The sequence below is a fragment of the Pteropus medius genome, unplaced genomic scaffold (genome assembly GCF_902729225.1).
Source record: "Pteropus medius unplaced genomic scaffold, Ma_sr-lr_union100, whole genome shotgun sequence".
Taxonomy (NCBI): domain Eukaryota; kingdom Metazoa; phylum Chordata; class Mammalia; order Chiroptera; family Pteropodidae; genus Pteropus; species Pteropus medius.
Window position 1 is genome coordinate 36,795,784 of NW_024354875.1, and position 14,566 is coordinate 36,810,349.

Genomic DNA, 14,566 nt, shown 5'->3' on the forward strand with positions numbered 1-14,566 from the left:
CACTCTACCTTCTCACCAGATTATTATTAAGATCACAAGAGATAATTCTGTAAAGTGCCAGGCTCAAATTAATATTCAAATATAAGAAACATTACTTTTAGTTCTGAATGCACTAAGGAACTTAAAGACGGATTTCTGCAAAGAACATTAAAAAATGGAGAAATTAATATTTCTATTGTAATAATAATTATTACAGATATTTTACAACGCATGTCTCCTTAGGCAAACAGTGGTTTGTCAAAGGTGACAGCCAGGCAGGGAAAAAAAAGTAGACTAATGTCTATTTATTCAAGTTTTCCTATTTCAAATGTTGAAAAATTGGTCTATTCTATAGCTTTGTACACTTAATAGAAAATTTGAGAATTAGAAATGCACTCATAACGGATTCCTCCATCAAAGAAGAAAAAAATTATCTTTCATAAAGCTGGAATGATTTAAAAAAAAAAAAAACCCACTTCCACACACAAGCCAGCCATTACATTCTGCTAGAAATAATGAAGCAAGATGAAGATGTTAAGGTTCGATGTGGTTTTCAGTCAAGCGAGAATGTCAGTTTTAGGAAACAGCCACACAGCTATAAAGTTTGGTTGACTTTTCCTTTGATGAATTGTCACAGAAGGGCAGCAGCAAGTCCTGTGGCTGAATTTTACAAATGAATAGTTAATATGTTGAAGAAGAAGCAATATAATAACAGAGGTGATTAAATCCCACATGTTTCCTGGTGGATTCAGGAGGATGGAAAATATTTCTTTTCTGTGTACAAAACGAAAAAAAGAACCCTTTAGGGGACATTCACCATCAGGAACTTTAGGTTAACTGAGACAAGACCTCAAACAATCAATCAGCCTGAGAACTGCTGGCATGGTAACTTCTGTGTTGCTGTTGCTAAGAATTCCTACTGGATACTGGGCTAGGAGATGTATCAAAGAAATTATATTTATCATTGTTCTCATTTTAATAAAAGCCTGGATGTTGTATACCAAGTTTTTAAATACTAACTGCCCTGTCACTTGCTCTACTTAGAATGCACTTGAGGGGCAAGGTCCTTTTCATATTGTAAGGCATGGACCCACAAGAAATAAATTACAACCAAGGGCCACATGGAGTAGCAGTTTGAAACATAATTAAAATCTGTGTATTTTAAAATATATATATTTCATGTACCTGATTTTAAAATTAGAAAGAAAGGTACAACTACAGGCCACATGGAAACAAAGAAGAAATGCAGTTGCTTTCTCAGGGAGGCCTACGAGATTTTAAAATTTGATTTAAAATTAAAAACTGGGAACAATTACTTATTTTCATGTTATATCCATTTTATGTTAAGGTCATTAATGTCAGGAAGGGTGAAGAAGAAAACAGGACAAAGAGAGAAGAATGAATAAGAAAAAGAGAGACAGGAGTTGAAGGATAAAAGGTGGGAATTAAGATGGGAAAGCGGTGAGGAAAAGGGACAAGGGGAAGCAATTTGCAAAAGGAAGACAGACTGGAATGTCAGAAAAGAGGACATAGAAAGCACAAGACAAAGAAATGGAGAGAGGAAAGGGAATATTGGAAGAAGGAGGAAAAGGAAAGAGGTTGAGGCAAGCCAGAGGTTCAGAAGATTCTGAAATATGTTAGGTAAATGTGTTTGCTGACACTATTGTCCCACTGAGCTTCAGAGCATTAACAATTGCGATCATTGTCTTTGGAAGTGTCATTTAACTAACATAACTGGTCACAGATCACTTAAAGAGAATTGCATACTTCTAAAAGGGCTGAATATTTTCTAAGGTAATGACAGATAATCCAAATAAACATATCCAGAATCCAAAAAGGAATCCGATAATCTTGGAAGATACTTCCTGGAAACAAGTACAGACTAGAGAAACAAACACTTTTGGTTCTTTGGGGGAAATTGAAGTTGTGGTGATGGTGCTGCTGCATTTGCTTTCATCAAAGGCTTGATGCTGTCCTCTCTATACACACATTAATTTGGCTTAAATTACCACCCCCGTCCCCAGTCAGAGAGCTCTCATTCTTACCTTTTATACTCTCCTTGCCTAAAAGACATCACTACTGCCATTTAAGTAAACATATGAATAGCAGAATACATCTCCTCTGAATACATCCAACATTGCCATTATTAACTACATAACCACTATTTTCCCAAAGCCCCAGGCCTATTATTTTAGTCAGAGTTGATACCTTTTTTCTCTTGTTTTCATCCTCCCAACTCTGCTAATTCCTCTTCTCTATTGGTAGTAGACAAATTGCTTGGTTCCCTGTCCCTTCATTTCTCTAACACATTCACAGCCTGGACCACGTTAGCCCTGTTACCTAACCTCTTGACCTGGGAACCCAACCCATCCCTATGTCTAAGAAAATGAAAGGACCTTTGACCTACAGTGACCTAGTTCAGCATTATTACATAAACCCCTAGTCTTAATCTGACCTTCTAACCTAGTAGTAGTTCCTAGGCCACTTGCCCTTGTGGCAAAATTCACTACTACATGCTAGGCACTATGCCACACACAGGGAGTGCTATAAAACTGAGAAAGTCATAATATTTGCCCTCAAGGAGCTCACAATTTAATGAAAGACAAGTGAGCCAAAATTTAAATTAACGAAAATGTTATAAATAACAAGAGTCATATTGGCAAAATGCTATGGAAGTAGGTAGAAAACAATGAACTTCCATGGGGGAGTTTGCCATCCTAATTATTTATTCTTATAGTTAAAGTCATAGTATAGGTACCACCCTGGAATAGCTTTATGGGTGTGCATCCAATACAGTTACCCAAGGCCCCATGCTAAGAAGCTCTCCTCCCCACCACTTGAAGTTTAAGTTGAATTTGTGTTTTATAGGTGAAGTCTGATAGAGCATGGCCCAGGGGCTCACACATAGTCCAGCCTCCTGATGGTTCTCAGCCTCCTGATCCCTACCCAAGCCTCACGACTTCTACCTCTTTCTACTCAGGGTTGTAACAGGGTCAGGTTGATGGGGGATGGGAAGGAGGGGTGCCCATGTTCTGTTGTTGCCCTCCATTCCCGGTGAGGTCCTAGGCATGGGTATAAGGGGACCCTGTGGTACCTCGGGGTGAGGCAAGGCGCTGGCTGTCCCCACTCCAGGATGACAGTTCCACGGTATGTAGGTTCAGTAAGCAACTCTGTGGTGGCCTCTTGCCCACCCTGATCCAGTACAGGGCATGTTCCGGCACAGAGGTTATAGTCCTTTGGGGTCGCCCATCTGTCATGAGTTGGGGCAGCTGGACTTCCTTGATCTCTGCCAATCTCCAATTTTGATTTCTTGCTGGGTCCCACAAATTAGGTGCCTTCATATCTTTCCATATCATTTTGTATTAAATGATTTCCATATAATTCTGCATTTAATTATACAGCCTCCTTAAGGTTGCTACAAGAAATTACTAATATTGTTATATTGCTACATACATGAATGCTTGATCCTGATTCTTTTGAGGTTATCTCCAAAGAATAAAATCAGTTGTTTCTTTAACAGCAACCTAAGGTCTTAGGTATAAAACATTTCAACAATGAGAGTGGCTCCTCTTTCTCCAGTTGACCTTTTCGCTCCTTAGTTTAACATAGCAGATCATCTCAATCTGGTTAATTCAGAGGTAGAAAACTGTTTTCCTGCCCTTTCCATTTCAATTTAGTAGACTCTCCCTGAGTGCCAGTTCCTCTGTGGTTATTCAGTGGGATTCACAGCAGGCATGGTGAAAAGGAGGGACCAAATGAGAAGCTGTTTCTCTTGTTTCTTCATTTAAGAAATGAATGGAGGAGAGAGGATAGAGATGCCTCAGCTCCCAGCTATGCTATCAGCCTCTTCTCCAGAGATTCTGTTCTCTGCCTGCTTAATCAATCTCTGGCACATTTACTGCCACTGGCTCTTCTCTTCCTTGCTTGTCTGCATGATAATCTCACGGCTATGATTAAAAAAAGGGGGGGTGGGGATACTATGGCTTCCTGGGCTTTCAAAGACAATGCTCGAAGAAGCAGAAGTAAGAGAAGAACCTGACCCTAGTCTCACATAGCTAAAGACGGAAAAAAAGAAGCCAGCTTGAACAACTGCATAGCACATACACCCTACCACCAAGTGTCCTCTGGAAGCCACAGGAGGAAGAGGCTAAAGGGGAAATGGGGGTGCTCCATAAAGGTGGACATCAGAGGCAGGGGATTATAGCTTCTTTTCCAGAGCATTTTATGCCAAAAAAAAAAAAAAAAATTAAAATCTAGGCTGGTTTCCTTAGCAACCCTGGGATAATGTTTCCCACAATATCCCAAGCCTACAGTTCTTAATTCCATTACAGCTGTTATTAAAACTTTAAATATGTAATCATACACATTAAGTTGCCAAATACCCATAAAAACTATTAGCTCATTAAACTGTGCACAGCCATTTAAGTAAAAAAAAAGGAGTGCTAATTTCTTTAAATTGAAAAAAACGTAAAGGTTAAAACATTCTGATAATCTGATAAAGTACTACAGGCAGCATAAGTAGAAAAAGAATAATGCATAGTATTAAAATTAATACCACATCCAAAGAGAAAATAAAGAAAGCTTATCTTTTTAGTGAATAGTCAACACATTTAGAATAAAATTGTGTCATAGATTCCATTTAGGGAAATACATTATTAGAGCTCGATTATAAGCACTGAGATTTAGAGTTTATTTACCCTTTAATGTCAGCTGCTAGAATTCATTTAGATACAAGTACTGGATCCAAATATTGTCATTTTTTAAAATCCCTAGAATTTTGACAATAAAACTATAAATGATCAATCCGAATATTTTATATGGAAATCTATAGCTCAAAAACCCAAAGAATACTTTTGCAATTACATATTATACTAGAAAAAGAGACATTGATCAATTGTAAAAAAAAAAAAAAAAAAAAAATTGAAAAGAAAATTAACATAGCTTTTTTTATGCTTGTCAGATGCAATATGTATATTATGGCCAGTAAATCCCGACTGTATAATGTTCACTTAAAGCTTTTGATTACTTTACATTTTAAAGTAATCATTACCTGTGTATAGAGCACCATGTAAGTGTAGTACTGATAGAATGAACCTAGGATTTGTTTTAATCTCGTATGATATGATGCGTAGACATGGAAAGAATTGTTATGAAAGACAAAAAGTTATACTCACAGACTCCAGAAACAGGAGGCACAGCATACCATGAAGACTCATATGGAGACTGAACAGAGTCAGTCAAGAGGCAGGAGGGAAAAGGGCGGATATGGTCCAGAGTCTTTATTGGGATTCTCTTGGAAAGGAATGGATGAGACAGCTAGGTTCCCAGAACCAGCTTAGGATTAGATAGTTTGAATAATTTTGATGGGCTCTGGGCTATAGAGGTGATCCCTAGTTGTCCAGTACCTGGCTCTAGGATGTCTTAGGGCAGGGGGAAATACTAGCTTGGTGTGTGAGAGTTTGATAAAGGAGATAGCTGGGGATATGGGCTCTGGATTTGTTGGTTTGTATATCAAAGGAGTGCTTGCAGGGGAGTCATGCTATCTCTAGTTATTAGCTAGTCCTGGGAGGGGCAGTCTCTCCAGAATCAAGGCCCCAACTGCCGGAACATCAAGAATACAAAAAGTATAGTAAATACATGTAATAACACATTTTAAATCAAAGTTCTTCTTTTATGTGCAAGGTCCTTCCCAGAGCCAGGGCCTGTGAATAAAGCCTGCTGGGCTGTGCATCTAAAAATATTAATAAGTGTAAAGTCTTACACTTCTTACTTTATCCTTTTGAATATGCTTTCCCATTATCTCATTAAAATCTAATGATTAGATTTAATGAGTATGTCCTTACAAAATACCATATGGAGTAGACATATCTGGACATATTATCCCCATTTTACAGCTGAAAAAACTAAGGCAGAACTGAAAATAGAATTCAAAATTCCTGTCTCCCAGTCATGTTCTACACTCTGATGTCCTTTAGAATTTAATAAAGTGATTAGCAATCTAAGAATTCAATTCTCAAACAAAATGGGCTTATTCAGGTAGTACAGAGGAAAGGTTTCATAAACTAGACCAAAGTCATCTCTTCTCCGTATGTGTGTTTGGCCCAGGTTACCTCCAACGTAGTTTCTTCTGGGAAATAGAGTATCGGGAATAAACAGAATTACTTGAAGAAAATAAGACAGCCAAATACCATTGTGACACTTCTGGGCCCATCTTCAACAAATTTCAATCATTATGCTCTATCTCAGCGGTCCCCAAACTTTTTTGGCACCAGGGACCAGTGCTCCTATGATAATCTAATGCCTGATGATCTGAGATGGAACTGAGGTGGTGATGCTGGCACTGGGGAGCGGTTGCAAATACAGATGAAGCTTTGTTCTCTGGCCCACCGCTCACCTCCGGCTGTGCAGCCCAGTTCCTAACAGGCCATGGACTGGTACTGGTGTGTGGCCCAGGGGTTAGGGACCCCTGCTCTATATACTGATGAAACTTGGTGTTCAGATCAAAGAAGGATATTCCTACCTGACTTAGCCCTATACTTACATTCCTGGTGAGTAAACTGATATCTCTGGTGACTCTAGATAGTCCCCATTTGGCTCTCCAGATGCACTTGCCACCTTTCAATGCCCTGTTCTGTGCCTGGAGACTGACTTCTATGTACCACTACACGAGGGCTCCCTTTGCCCTCTTGGCATCAACCAAGGTTAGGTTCAACCAATGAATGACATTGGCAGGAAATAGAGGGTATGAGGAGGATAGTGTTTCCCTCTCATCCAGGTCATGGTTTGCCAGAGGCTGAGTTCCTCTCCCCCAGCACCACAGCTCTAGCTCTCCCTCATCTATAGCTCTCTCAGGATTCTGGTAGCTAAACCCTCCTCTTCAGATCTAGCTGTGGCAGTTAATTTCTATATAACAAAAGTAGCTGTACAATTTATCCATAAATACCTTAATATTTCATTTTGGGTGCAGCAATCCAAAATGGGTGCAGCAACCACCCAATTTATTGGTGATAACTATAAGGAACAGAAGGGAAAGAGATGGCTCTCACTTGGACATGCCCCATGGACATCTAATAACTATATCTTGGAAAAAGTGGGATGTAATATAACCATCTCAGAAGTTTGAATTTTCATGAGACTCTTTGGGCACATATGAAACACACAATATATAATCAGTAAACTTGAAAGAGCAGTGCTCTTGAAAAATAAACAATTATAAGGTTGGTCAGTGCAATAATGGGGCTTTGTAAGCCATCTTGTAAATACTTATAAGGTCGGTTAATATAATCTCTCATATCTGAAAGGATTTTCAAAGAAAAAATCCTAACGTCTGCAAGGTCTGCTGGAAGGTGGCATTTTACTTTCAATAAGTTGTCCTATTGTATGAACAGGGTAGTCATGAGAAAACTAGAAAATGCAGTTAGCCAAAATAGTCACACTCCATCCTATGCTTTTGCCTAGAAGAAGTTGGCAGTGGACTGTTGATTGTTGTTACCATTTGGTCAGTGGCAGTCTGCTTTCTCTACAACATAGTCTCTATATGGAAAGAAGTAAAAGAAAAAAAGAAAGGGGAAAAAAAAGCAAAGGAGGGGGTGGGGAGGTAATCCGGTAATTAACATGAAGATTTGACCAATGCAGAAAAACAATTCATTCAGATAAATCTACAAAATAAGGTCCAACAAGTTAAAAGATGTTTTCAGGGGATGAATTTCCTGGTTTATCTGTCTATATTGCCTAACTAGGTAGAACTTTCTGCTTGGAGGTGGATGAACTGACCACATAAAAGAGGGGTCGGTGATAATTACTCAATTGAATAGAAAACCTTTCATTAAGCCCTATAAGACCCACTGCAGGGAATGAGAAATGAAAAGTCATGATCTTGATGTTCAGTTCACAGTCAAGAGGTCACGTAAATACCCAGATACTTAAAATACTACAAAAATAGAAAGGAGCACTTTAAATCATTACAGAAGTTCAAAGAAGGGAGAGATCACATCCAGTTCGGGTAGGATGGGGCAAGAATTACCAAGAGTTTCATGTAGATGGGCTTTGAGGGGTGCGAAATTTTAACTGGCAAAAAGAAGGCAAAGGGACAGACAAAAGTGTACATGCAATAGTTAATGGTCAGTAGAGGCTACAAGAGGGAGTGGCCAGTCATGAAATGTCTGTAATCCAAGGGCTCCCTCACTTACCAGCTGAGTGACTCTAAGCAAATTACTTAACCTCTCCAAGCCTCAGTATCTCCTGTAAAATAGGGGTGGTAATAGCTACCTCCAGGGATTGCCGAAGGGATTAAAAGAGACAATGTTTACTAATGAATGAGCTAATGCCTGGCCACAGTTTAGTGCTCCATAGATGGAGTTAATGTTAATCTACAGTGGAGCTTCAGTTTCTCTTTTGATGTCTAAAATTTTTAAAAATTGACACCCTAAAGAGATATCTCAAAGGTTCCTCATTTTTTCATTCAAGGGAAAAAGATTCCTTGCAAATAAATTTGCAACAGCCTAATGCTATATTTTGTGATAGGAAACATAATTTATCATTAATGTGTAAAACCACTGTTCTGTCATTGAAACCAACTAAGTAATAAGAAATCTTTGGAATTACAGAAAATACACTCTTTTAATTCCAGGAAAACTTCTTTACTATTTAAATTCTAAAAAATAAACAAATGAATAAAAGAATGAATCAAGCCCAAATGCCCATAAATGACCAGGAATCAAAGTTTCTCCTAAAATATTAGAAATCTAACTCACTATTTTATGACTAAACAGCTTCTTCTTTGATTCAAATTCCACTTTCCAAAAGAATGTGGTTATAATCAGAACACCATCCTTAAAATAAGTGACTAAAGCAGCAGTAGTGGACCCCAAGGATCTTGTTGACTTTCCTATAAAATAACTCAAAGCTATTTTTGAGGAGAGCTTCATATGACTCTTCAACACTATATTAAACACGAAATGCTAACTTCTAAATTAAGCCAGCCTTATAAATAAACAGGTGACCTAAACCTCAGGAACCAAAATAAATTGACCAGATTAGTAAACATTTAGCTTATGGGTTGGGAAAAAAATAAGTTAACCTTAAATTACCTCCCTATGATTCTGTAGGAACTGTACTTCTCTGTAATTCATCCTCATGTACAAAGATGCAATTGCAATTCGTCACAGTGTTTATCATGATCATGTGTCCAAGAGGGGCTGAAATAGCAAATGTTACAAAACCAATTCTAGTTCTGGGCTAGTGAACGTGTTTTGGGGCTTGGGGGAATTTTTAAAACACAACATGCAAAACTGAAATAAGATTTCATAAAACTCCTTTATAGTACTAGTGTTGGAGTGGGATCAACAGATGCCTTTTAAGCAAATCTCAGCAAGTTAATCACAGGACTATAAACCCATGTCTGTCAGCACTGGCTCCTCAGGGAATGAAGGAGTTTTGTCACTGATTTTCTAAATATATGAAATTAATCCCTTCTTATGCCAAACACTTTATAGTTATTTCCATTTAGAGATTATTCTAAAATGAAATGAAAAATAAAATTCAGTGAAAAATGAATTATTGTTATTTAATATATATATCAGTATAATGCATGCATTGTTAAATACAGCTTTGTGTATAATTTTTTGTTTTGTTTTCCATCTCTTCTTTCAAGGATAAGCAATCAGCTCTTCCTTCTTATGTTATAAGTAGGCAGAGCAAGATTTGAATGAAGAGAGAGTAAGTATAGTCCTGGAAGAAAGGATGAAAACCACAGAAATACAAAAGCACTATCCAGGCATTGAAAATGGCATATAACTTAATTAGAATAGAGCTGAGGCTGTGTAAAAGCAGTAGACGCTGGGCTGGAATAAAACTGAACTTCTCCACCTAAGACTCGATATGACTCAGAATCAGGGCTAGCTTCATGGGCATGTGACCAGGGCAGTAGGATGGGGGCCCCTGCTTGAGATTTAATGCTGTGCTATGTGAAATTCGTAATAATTTTATCTTCGATTTTTGTGCTCTGAAGTTCATGGGACAATGGAGTATGAGCCTGGATCTTGGAGCTTCAGCTCACACTCAGTCTCCTCTCCCACTTCCTGCCCACTGATTCTTGGCCACTGATTCTTGATTCCTGGTGTCCTGGGCCCCGCCCAGACTACCCCCTTGTCTTGTACCCTGAAACCAGGAGCCATAACCAGGTCACACTGGTTGAGGGAGAGGCCCAAATCCCATGTCTGCTTTTGCCCTCTGCTCCTAATTGACATCTGATTGGTAGTGTGTGGAGGTCAGATGCATGCCCCATGTCATCAAGAGGAGAAGCAAGGCTGTGGTCACCCCCACCCAGAGCTGGCAGCACTATGGTGAATCCAGCAGGCAAGTCACCCACCCCAGATTCAAGTACTGAGAATTTCTCAGCATGGAGGTTGAAATCACTTGGGGGTCACACATCTGGTCGATTGGGGCCATAGACTCTCCAGCCAGGTTCCTGCTTTATCATTTTGCACTGAGCTCCATAAATTTAAGTAGCTGGCCCTAGTTAAAATCTTTACTTACCCAGTTTCTCTTCCTGTTTTTATAATAGCATTACCCTTCTCCATATCACCCAAATTTAGAATCTGAGTCATCACTGACTATCCACACCAGCAGGACATCTCCCATATATCCCCCTGACATCCATTTCCACTGCTCCTGCTTTAGTTCAGTTGTTCATCGTGGCTCCACCAGACCATCATTATAGACTCCTAATTATTTTCATAGCTTTGAGACTTCCCTTTTTCAGTCCATTCAGCCACTGCCACCAGGTGATCCAAAACATCATTCTTATCACGCTAAAACATTTTTCTTTGAATACCACCTCCTCCATGAAGTCTTCCATCATGAGCCCAGACACAATATGACACCATTTTCCTCTAAGACTAATGACATTTAGTTGGTGTTATTAAATACTGTCTGGCATTAGTTGTTTGTGAATAGTACATGCCCCTTAACTGTAAGCATTTAGAAGAAAAAGAAGCATGTCCTCTCACCTTTGTACACCCACAGGCCCCTGACCTGAGCCTTACGTGGAATGGACACTCACTGTATGTTTGTTGAAACTAATGAATAAATGAATCTGTTGTGTAAATAGATCAGGTTTTCTGAAAGCCTGGCACACCTGTAACCCTTCTGCGTCATCCCCTTTCCTTCTCTCAGTTCACCTAACAAAACATCCTGGCTGCTTTTCAAACCCAAAGGCTATCAAACACCTGTATCATTATTATCAACAACACTAACAAAAATATCTCACGCTTTTTATTAATGTTTAAAGTGCTATGTTCTATATGCTTAGAATAATCTCAAAGAGAACACCTGTTACTTGAGTGCTCTTATTTTCAATCTATTGAAGGCAATTTATTCATTTCTATATTAAAGTGGGCTGTTTAATAACTTATAACTGTCAGGGGGAAAAGGTAAATTGTAGCCACTGGGATCCATACTAAGTACCTAAATTGAAAATTTTTTCCATTTGCAATTCTTTGTCTCCCAATTTCAAGTCTGTTTTTTAGGATTAATTGAGAAACAGTAATGAAAAATAAACTGAGGAGTATTTTTGCTGTCGAAACTTCTTTTCAACTTTAATATTTCATTAAATAGGCTATCTTTGACTCCAGAATGCATTCTTATTATCATAATCTCATAAATGTCTTCAATGCCTTTCTCTCACCCATATTCTGAACCCCGAAGAGGATCATCAATCTAATTATCAAATGATTAAATTTTGAAACTATGTGTGATAATTTTTATCCTGAAGGAAAAAAGTACTACACAAGTTGAATCTGGGCAAGAAACACCTTAAAAATGAGTAGTTAATGAAGAATCAGGGAGGATGGTTATATTTTTACATAGAAACTTCAAGATGTTTACAACATGATTAGAATTTCAATAACATTATGATAAAAGAACATGCATTTGGAAGACTCAAGTTTTCATTTAGAGAAATCTATAATAGCAGAAAATTGATGGGGGAAAATACTAGAATTTGGGAAGGATGAAACATCAATACAACTCTATAAAAAGTTTACAATACATGAGATACTAAGAGGAACAAAATGTGAACTTTTGATAGGATAGGTCATGGTCAAGTGTAATCAATTACATTTAGAGAAATCTTAAGTAGAGGGTGGAAGGGTAGATATTAATCCCTCTATTCCTTGAATGTAAAGCTGGTTCTAAAATGTTTAATTTAAGGGTGAAGTATGGCTTAGAGAAAGATTGGGCTGGTTAAAATGTGCTTAGCTAACATCTCAGTCCCAGATAAGAAGAAAAACAATTGAAAATGAGATAAAGAGAAACAAAAATAATACTAGCCAACTAGACATCATTATAGTCATCATAAACTGTTACCATGACCTGAGTAGTTGCAATGGCCCAGGGAATTTAATGCAATATCTCATTTTATTTTTAAAACAATAATCTTTGCCAGATAGGTGTTATTCTCATTTTGCAGATGAGGAAATTGAGACTCTGAGATCAAGAAATTCTTCCAAGGTCACACTACTAGTGATTGTGATGTATAATAAAGAAAAAAAGTAGTATTATTAAAGAAAAACACAAGTTAAAAAGATACAGTAGAAGGCAGTGGGGAAAGAAAACATAAACTTTCTAAGCAAACTGAAATGAAGACAAGGAGTGAACTAAGATCTTAAACTCTCAACCCATATAACACCATTCCCTGCCCTGACTTTGCCAGTCCTCCCAACAACAGCCATTATTACTACCCTGGGAGGTAAAAAAAAGAAAGAAAGAAAGAAAAAAAAACACCAAACTCTCCTTTCAAATATTAAAAGGCTACTTTGCTTTATACTCTGTCTTCAAAGTAATAATAGGGCCCAGAAGGAACATTAGCTGCTGAAAATCTGATTTTCTATGCCTGTGATAACACCTCTAGCCACAGTTCTAGTCAGCAGGCAGACAACGAAACTGCTAAGGAAGCCAGGAATTTTGCTCTTGAAGAAAAGACAATCGATATATGAAAAGTATTAAATAAAAGTTAAGAGCTGAAGGATAGGAGTAAGAAATAAAAGCTATACAAATGGGAGAAAATCAAATGGTGAAGAAAAAGAAAAAGCCAGAAAGAGAAAAGACCGTAATACCAGGGTATAACAAGTATCATCTATGTAAGAAGAGTTGGTTGGTTATTTATTTATCTATTTATTTATTTTGCCCAAGCAAAATAAGGATGTGGAAATACTAGGAAAGAAAAGAGTTTGTTCATCTTTTTACAGAATCTTCAATATATCAATTATTAAATGCTTTTATTTCTTCCCATGACTTTCTGGGACTGTAGAGAAATAGACACTTGTTAAAGTTCATTCATTGTTTCCTTGACCTAAACCTAACAGCCTTCAAGAAGGATATAATGAATAACGTACCTAATCAATAACAAAAGGTTAATCAAAATGGCATTTTGACAGGCATCCCTTAACATTATAGTGTTACACTTACAGACACCTCATAAAAACATGAAACTTGGTTTTAATACGAGCTAGTCAATTTTCTTTGTTAACTTTCAGTTGAAATAGAGAAATTTTACCTTTAACATCCTTTCCACCACTTTTGCTGCTCTGGTCAACAGCAACCAAACTCTAGAAAAACATGTAGCTCTATTAGACAACCGGAAGAAGTGTCCGTCTAATACTTTCATAACCAAGGATAAGAACTTTTCATTCCTATGGACCCTGAAGAAGTCTTATAGACAGTGGCATCCAGTTTCACCACATTCAGTGAATAGATACTGAAGAAATTAGAACTGACTGGCTTTCAGATGCAGGATCTAATATCAAGTTTGAATCACTGTGAAAATGAAAGGCTTAGAATACCAGATGACAGCATGTTGGGGTTTCCTTTTCCACTTGAAACTGGCATGTTTACCCTGCTCATTGCCTTCAGAGTTGCTAAAAGATTATCAGTTTTTTATTTGTTCCACAAACTAAAAACCTCCTACTCAGTCCTGTCAAAGCTAACTGCAGATAATACTGTATTCCAGCCTAAAGATAAATAACCCCTCTATTTCTCCACAAACCTCTATAAACAGAACAACAACAAAACAGTTAAAATAGATGCTTAAAGGGTCGAAATAGATACAAATGGGTCATAGGCCCATTCTTTCCCTGACTTTCCTCTTTCTATTTTTCCCTACCTTGGAACTCATGCAACTATAAACTAGAAAAGGGGATAGGGAAGTAGGCTTTTTGTCCCTTTCGAACCTTGAATGAGAATGAAATGCATTATTGTCCCAAAAAGACATCAGACACACCAACATGCCCATTTTCTTGAGACTAACACTGAAATCTGGAGTAGATATCTTTTTCTAGTAAATGTATTCTAAAATCATACTTTGATATTCTTAAAGACAAAATATCTTGACAGAGAAACATGCGGTATTAGTGGATGCAAAATGTAGTCTTTGTGCTATATAAACTGTCCGCAAGCTACTGTGTTTTAGGAAAACACCTTGACATCAAAGATGGTGTAGTAACATTCTAACTAGTCTAAACTTAGAAGGAATTTAAACAGCAAGATTCATATTGCAAAGAATCTAAATTAATGTGTTCCTGGATGTCAA

General features: G+C 37.7%; 1 protein-coding gene across 1 annotated transcript in view; it reads right to left on the bottom strand.

Annotated features, from left to right (window-relative positions):
* Positions 1-14,566, bottom strand: part of PDE11A (phosphodiesterase 11A) — a 315,101-nt gene that overhangs the window by 299,399 nt on the left and 1,136 nt on the right. The window lies entirely within an intron of this gene.